Raw genomic sequence first — 7,148 nt, forward strand, 5'->3', positions numbered from 1 at the left:
CTGAGAAAGTATGGCCAAGCACTGAGATCAGCGCCGGGACCTTGGGTCAGCCCATACCCCCCCTGGTTTCCTGGACACACATTGGGTCTCATTCACCAACATTGCCAAAAGATTTCTCTTAGGGCAACCATCTTGGAACCGACTAAGACAGAATCGCCGACAAGTACACCCTGATTCACCAACGCGTGGGGAAGCTGTCTTAAGTGGCCAAAACGATCCCAGCTGGGATGCGACAATGAGGAATGTCACTCATTGACAAACATGAACGCGCGTTCCCGTCTAGGTCATTTGCATACAGACACGCCTCCGGCAGCTCCTTATAAAGCCAGCCAGCAGAGCCGTGTGCAAATGAAATCCCAAAAAGTACGCGTTCGAAGAGTAGGCACACCTGCAGGAAAACATAGAGCTAATTACAGCAATGCGGAAATATAATGTACATGATTGCTGTTCAAGTCCACCTGCAAGGTCAAGATTTTATTTGTCACACGCAACATCATACCGGTAAGATGAGCAGTGGAATGTTTATCCACTGGCTCTTACAATGTATACAATAAACAAATGTCCAAAATATAAATAAGAACAACAATAAATAATAACAACATTTATCTGATTTATTTATTTATTCAAAGTAATTTGCAGTGTTTGTGTAGTGCTATTATTTATTTTTCCTAAATCAAATGCGTAATTTTTTATTGTACAAATATTGTCATATTTATTTAAATTATGATTAATTCATTCCAAGGAGGCCTGTAGAGTTGACATGAAGGAATCACTATGATTCCTCCCAAATAAAGCCCTTAAGAACACGGAGCACAACAGTCTGTCAAGTTAAGACTGCTATTCAGCGCTCCTAAATCCTGCTCTTAGTCAGGGCCGAATCCAAGACAAGGGACGGTTGGTGAATCCCAAAATCAGCCAGAAAAAAAGGTCTTAACCCTCGAGTCAACCTTTAAAAGAATCACACCTTTAGCCCTTTGCCGAAAACAGCGATCTCAGTAAAACAAATTATTTTCATGTATTGTTCCAATTTTCTTTCATGAATATGTGGCATAATTGCAAAGCGTAATAGTCCCTTGTTTGAGCCGAATCTGGGTTGCACATGATTTGTGGAACTCCCTCTGGTGTTGTGGTCGTGGTATTCACTGACCTTTTGGAAGTACCTCGACATGTACATGGGTACCTTAGCGGTGTAGTGTATCATGTAGACCAGGCCCATTGCAAGTTGCTGTACTCTGTCGTCTACTCTAAGCCATCCTAGGTTGTCAAAATGGGCTGGGGTGAGGTGTGTTTTAGGAATAAGGTCAAGCAGTAGTCTGACCAGTTTGTTTTGTGATGTTTGTAATCTTGTTTTTAGTGCCTTTGAGGTGCTTTGGTACCATGAGGTGCAAGCATAGTCGTAGTACCCTTGAATGAGTGCTCCTGCTAGAGTCTTCAGGGCATTCTTGTTTACCAGAGAGGAGATCCGGTACAATAATCTTGTTCGTTGGTTGACTTTTTTGATTACATTGTTTGCCATTTTGTCACAGGAAAGATTTGCCTCTAGGATGGACCCCAGGTATGTAATTTCATCTTTCCTTGTGACAATATTGTCACCCACTGTAACAGAGAAGCTGTTTGTCTTGCTGAGTTAGTTATTTGATCCGAAGAGAATGGACTCTGTTTTTCCCAGGTGTAATGATAGTTTGTTATCTGCGAGCCAGGTGCAGATTCTGCCGAGTTCCGAGCTGAGGGTTTTTTCAACCTGCAACTTGTTCTTGTCAGAGACCAGCAGGGCTGAGTCATCCGCGAACAGGAACAAGTTGCAGTCACAAGCTGATGACATGTCATTTGCATAAATTAGGAACAGTAACGGTCCTAGTATGCTTCCTTGTGGAACACCACAGCTCACTGGGAGGGGGGGGGGGGGGATAGTGTACCATTTACCTCCATCATCTATTCTCTCCCCTCCAGGATTGCATCCAACTCACTGATAAACTATCAAAACCTATTGCTTTTAGCTTGTCAATCAAAATGGAGTGATTGACACTTGACAGTGTCAAATGACTTTTGTAGGTCCAGCATGACCATGCCGCAGTATTTGCCCGCGTCCACCTCTTGTTTGATGTGGTCGTTCAAATAGAGAAGGCATGTGTCAGTGGAGTGGGATGTTCTGCATTTCTGAGCTTTAACTCATTCAACGCCAATCACGTAAAAAGTCGGGTTAACTCGCCAACCGTTCAGCGCCAATCACGAGAAAAGTCTGGTTTTAATCGTTATTTCTTTTATTAGCTATATCCATTCATTTTCATCCATCCAGCCTGATGTTATCATTGGGAATTGGTCTGAGCTCACAAAAAGGCAAATACCGCCGTCTACGCCTTCCAGCAGGTATTGCACTATATTAGAAATGGTGTAGTTTCTTTTCAGGGCCGATCTGAGCCGTGCGGTTGAGGTTTAAATACTCAGACAAGGCAGGCCTTTACAACGATGGCATGGTACACTAACCCCGCCCACCCATTCATGTGTAACGCTCGGTAATGTGGGACGGACCTCCACAAGCAGTATTTGGAATGGCGATCAGATAATTGGATTATTTCTTTTGCATTACATCAGAGACAAGGTAAGAACACTATATATAAAATCTTGCATTGATCTGATATTTCTTTCTTGCGGGGGAGCGCCGCGCTCCAGGGTCCATTTCATTCTTGCATGAGGAAGGATAATAATGATAATCTAGCATTGATTTCAGGAAGATTCGATAATCAGGCAAAAAATGACAACGTGTTTAGTGTATTCCACTAAAGGGCTATTATCGCGTCTTTTCCTGGGTTTACTAAGAATCACCAAAACTATATTCATATTCAAAACGGTATAAAACGGAAATGTACGGATGAAAAAACAATCCGTTTTGTACATGTTGACTGGAAGCAACTCACTGACAATCGACGGGTGTTTGTTTGTTTGTTTGTTTGTTTAACCTTTATTTACCCAGGGTAGGTATAGACCCATAGCTATAATATAAGATATATTTTAAGCACTCGCAAATCTCGCAGTCCCCCCATTGATTAAAGCGATGGCGTACTAGCGCCCTCTGGCGCATTAAGCAATGGCGCAGAATGAGTTAAGAACACTCTCCCAAAGCTATGAACCAGAGAGAACACACAACTCTGATCTGAAATGACAGCAAACTTGCATCCTCTCCATTTATAATACAACAGAGACCAAATTTGAGGATTTACAGAAAGCTTGTTAGAACATTTACAGGCTGCCAAGTGCCAAATGGGTTTTATTTCAATGCAATACTGTCCCTGTGTCCCTGTAAAATAACCCATGGTACTGTCACTTTACACACAAATCATCCTTCCATTCTCTGTCAGTAGAGCAGCTTTTATGATATCACCAAGAGAGCATATAGATTCTCCTACTTCTAGTTTTGGGAGAACTTTGCTCATCTTCTCAAAACTATACTGAATCAATCATCTGAGATCAAAAGGAATAACCTTATGTCTATTCTGTTCCAAGGTTGATTTCCCCTTTAATCTTCAAGAACATCTGGACCGGTAAAAGCTACAGTACCGACTCTCTCTATACTCTTCAATACACCGGCGTCAGCTCTAAGTGGTCACGGTACGATGAGAGCTCACAGACAGAAAGGTAATGTCTCTGTTCTCTGCTAAATCATTCTTTCTGATAGTAGCTCTCCTGTAATTAGCCGGAGCATGCTATGTTCTTGTTATTTATTTTTAAGTTTTTAAAGTGTGTATGACAGAAGGGTTACAACCCCACATGCTGTCGTGGTGCTAAAGACACAACAAGAACAACTTGGATCATAAGGACAGCATCTGGCTTCGTGATCATCTCTCCTTTCATCACTCCTTCTTTTAATGTCAACGTCATCCCTTCTTCCATTCCTTCACCCACCTACTGTATCTCGCTCCCTTTGCTCCGCTCTCTCTAGGAAAATGGAGGTGAGAGACAGAGTTACAGTGTCACATCTGGGCACCAAGAGGTTGGTAACCTGTGGCCGTGCTCCTGGGTCCTGACTGACAGACAGGAGACAGGCCTTAGAAAGAGGTATTAAAGGGGCTCTTGTCCCTCCAGCCTGATTGACACAGAGCGGAGGGAGGGTTGGTGGTATTCTCTCTGCTCAGTCCTGGCTCTCACTGGACAAGGACCACGGTCTCACTTTCTTTAGATTCCTCTATCTCTCTCTCTCGATCTCTTTCTATCCCCTTCTCTTTCTCTTTCTCTCTCTTCTCCCTCTCATTCCACTTCTCTTCTCTCCTCTCTCACACTAGGGCTCATTATAGGAATGCTTTGACCCTTGGGGACTTCACTTACTTTGCTCTGCCTTTCCAGTCCACAAACCTTGGAGCTGGACAAAAGGCATGCTGAAAGGCAATTTGAATTTGAAACAGAGGCCACAACAAAAACATGGAGCTCCCAAATGGAGAAACTTTTGGAGACTTGGAGCCAGCCATTCAGAGTTAGCCGCCCTCACACAAAAACACAAATGTGATTCTGACACTAGCCAACTAGCCCAATGTACTGTAAAGACAGCAGCTGCTGCACAGAGAGACGTGTGTGTGTGTGTGTGTGTGTGTGTGTGTGTGTGTGTGTGTGTGTGTGTGTGTGTGTGTGTGTGTGTGTGTGTGTGTGTGTGTGTGGCACCATGGGGCCCAGCGGGTAGACTTGTAGATCAACCACCAGCAATACAACTGGATACTGATCAGACATGCATCAGGCAAACATGCAACACACACACATATAGCAAACACCAAACAGCATGCACACACACACACACACACACACACACACACACACACACACACACACACACACACACACACACACACACACACACACACACACACACAATAAACAGTCAGCTGCTTCCACAGCTTTTTTTTGAGAGAATAAGGTTTTTCTAATCAAGTTACACATTTAAAATGCAATAGCAATAGAAGAAAAAACATATCATACTAAAGACCAGAGGGGAAACCACAAATAAAGACAAAGAACTTTCTAAAAATGCTGCTGATCACAATAAGTCACCTATCAGAGTTGCTCTCCTAGAATCACCATACTTTTACAACAGCTGTGATAATGGTCTTGGTCAATTACATGGTCAATCTCACTCAATATCCAATTGATCCAAAAATATTGCAAACGGAAAAAATTGTCCTATATGGAAATATTTTTAGGAATAGCCTACATCCACCTGATTATGTTAGACTGTGTGTGTGTGGGGGGGGGGGGGCAGAAATAAATACAGTAAAACATTTCTAAAAATGCTTATAGCTGGGTGATAGCAAGAGGTCCGAATGGCAACATTGTAGTTGTTCTAAATTACACAAGTGTGATGATGATCTGGTCAATATGCTATATCGCCGATATCGGTGTCTATCTGTCGTTTCAGTTCGATAACCCCTCTGAGTGACTCAATATCAATAGATGGATCGTGCCCTGTCTTTTCTGACACAGGACCGTTGAAATCTTTATGTGCGTGGCTGCGAGCTACGCAGTATGAAATTGAGAATTAAACAATGAAACATAGGCCTAACCTAAACTCAATGCCACGCAGCATAGCCGAAAAATACAGATCAACTAGGCGTTATTTATCAATATTCCTTTGACTCGTTCCATCACATTACTGTCTTCTATGAAGGGACACCACGGTGTCCCCAAAGCATCAGGGCGCGACGGAGGCCAGTGCCCCAGAGCGCGCCGCCACCAACACCCACATCGGACATCCACGCTGGACAGCTCCGGGTCACTTACCTCCGATTGTCGCGTAAAAGGTGCGCCCGGGACGTTGTGACTGGTCAATTCTCACTTCCACGCAATCAGTCTGTTTCCGACTGGATTAAAATCCGGCAGAGATGAGAGGCGCTGCCTTCTTCAGTCAGTGCCCGATCCTCTGGGACTGGAACCGTTTGTAAACTACTCCTCCCTGTCGCACCTGTCTCTGGGAAAAACTGATCCCGTATACGCCGGCCTGACATCCCTAAAAGACAACTGTCTCAGGGGTTGTGTGTCCATACCCCCCTGCTATAGCGTCAACACGCACATACACAGCACCACCTGTCCCCGGTGCAAAACACCCCACAAAGAGCTTCTATGTCGCGCAACGACACATGGCATTCCCGTTAGGCTCTGCAGCAGTACTCCCTCGCAGACAGCCGTCCGGAATTCCTAAGTAATTTGGGTTCGCTGGAAGCTGTGAATGATGAAAGGGACCTGATTGCAACAACAGCCCATCCAGCACACCACTGGCAGAGGCAGTAAACCAGCTGTAACGTATGAGAATTACATCTGCCACTCTTTTACCCGACCAGTTGTGTTATCAATCTTCTGTCCTCCACAACAGTTGGGCTATTCTGCTGCGCACGACTGCTGCTCTCGCCAGTAGAATGTCATTGCTGCGTCTTTCTCACTTGGGGTCTCGCTGGAAGAAAAAGCCATTCTTCTGCATGTATGCGCCCCCACAGCCCCAGCATTCAGCGGAGACCAAAGTCCCATTCATTGGTTCATGACAAATAGTTCATATTCCTTAGGCAAGACTCTGGAGCTGTGGCAAGGTGGGAGGAACAGCGTTTCTCCAGCGGGAGAGAAAGCTACAGCATCTCTCCAGCACTGCTCCCTGCTGTCATCCACCACACAGACTCCAAACCCCAGTTAGTGCCAAAACCTGAAGCAGAGTTGTGTGGCGACTGGAATGGAATTGATTAATTGGGTTTAATTAGACAAATTACGGTGTTGTTTTGCGAGAGAGTAAATGATGTCATTGGAAGGGCACACTATAGGGTTACTTAAAACACTTAACAAATTAACTATCTCAAAAGATTCACACATAAGGGAAAAAATTACTCTTGAAACCGGAACATATATATTTGTTGTCACAGTCACATATTGTAATGGGAATTGCACTGATGTGAAATAAAACTGAAAGTACGTTATTCAGACCAATTTCGTTGTGACAGACAGTGAGCATTATCTGGGAAATGAATCAACCAAGTGCTTGCCCAACACATATACTCTTCAGAAACAACAGACTGACCTGCCCGTATTTCCTAATAGCTTCATATGTCTGTCATAGGATGGATTTTAGTGTGGGAGTTTTCATACTAGGCCACTTTAGCCAATACCTTTATTATTATTATTATTAT

General features: G+C 43.9%; 1 protein-coding gene across 1 annotated transcript in view; it reads right to left on the reverse strand.

The window, feature by feature from the left end:
• sema6bb (sema domain, transmembrane domain (TM), and cytoplasmic domain, (semaphorin) 6Bb) overlaps positions 1-6,164 on the reverse strand; it is a gene marked incomplete at its 3' end in the record, with an annotated part of 302,720 nt that extends 296,556 nt beyond the window's left edge. The window contains exon 1 of the mRNA XM_084308423.1: positions 5,761-6,164. The remainder of the gene's footprint in view (positions 1-5,760) is intronic.
• Between the last annotated feature and the right edge of the window lie 984 nt (positions 6,165-7,148).

The sequence above is a fragment of the Notolepis coatsorum genome (assembly GCF_963971535.1).
Source record: "Notolepis coatsorum genome assembly, chromosome: 2".
NCBI classification, from domain to species: Eukaryota; Metazoa; Chordata; class Actinopteri; order Aulopiformes; family Paralepididae; genus Notolepis; species Notolepis coatsorum.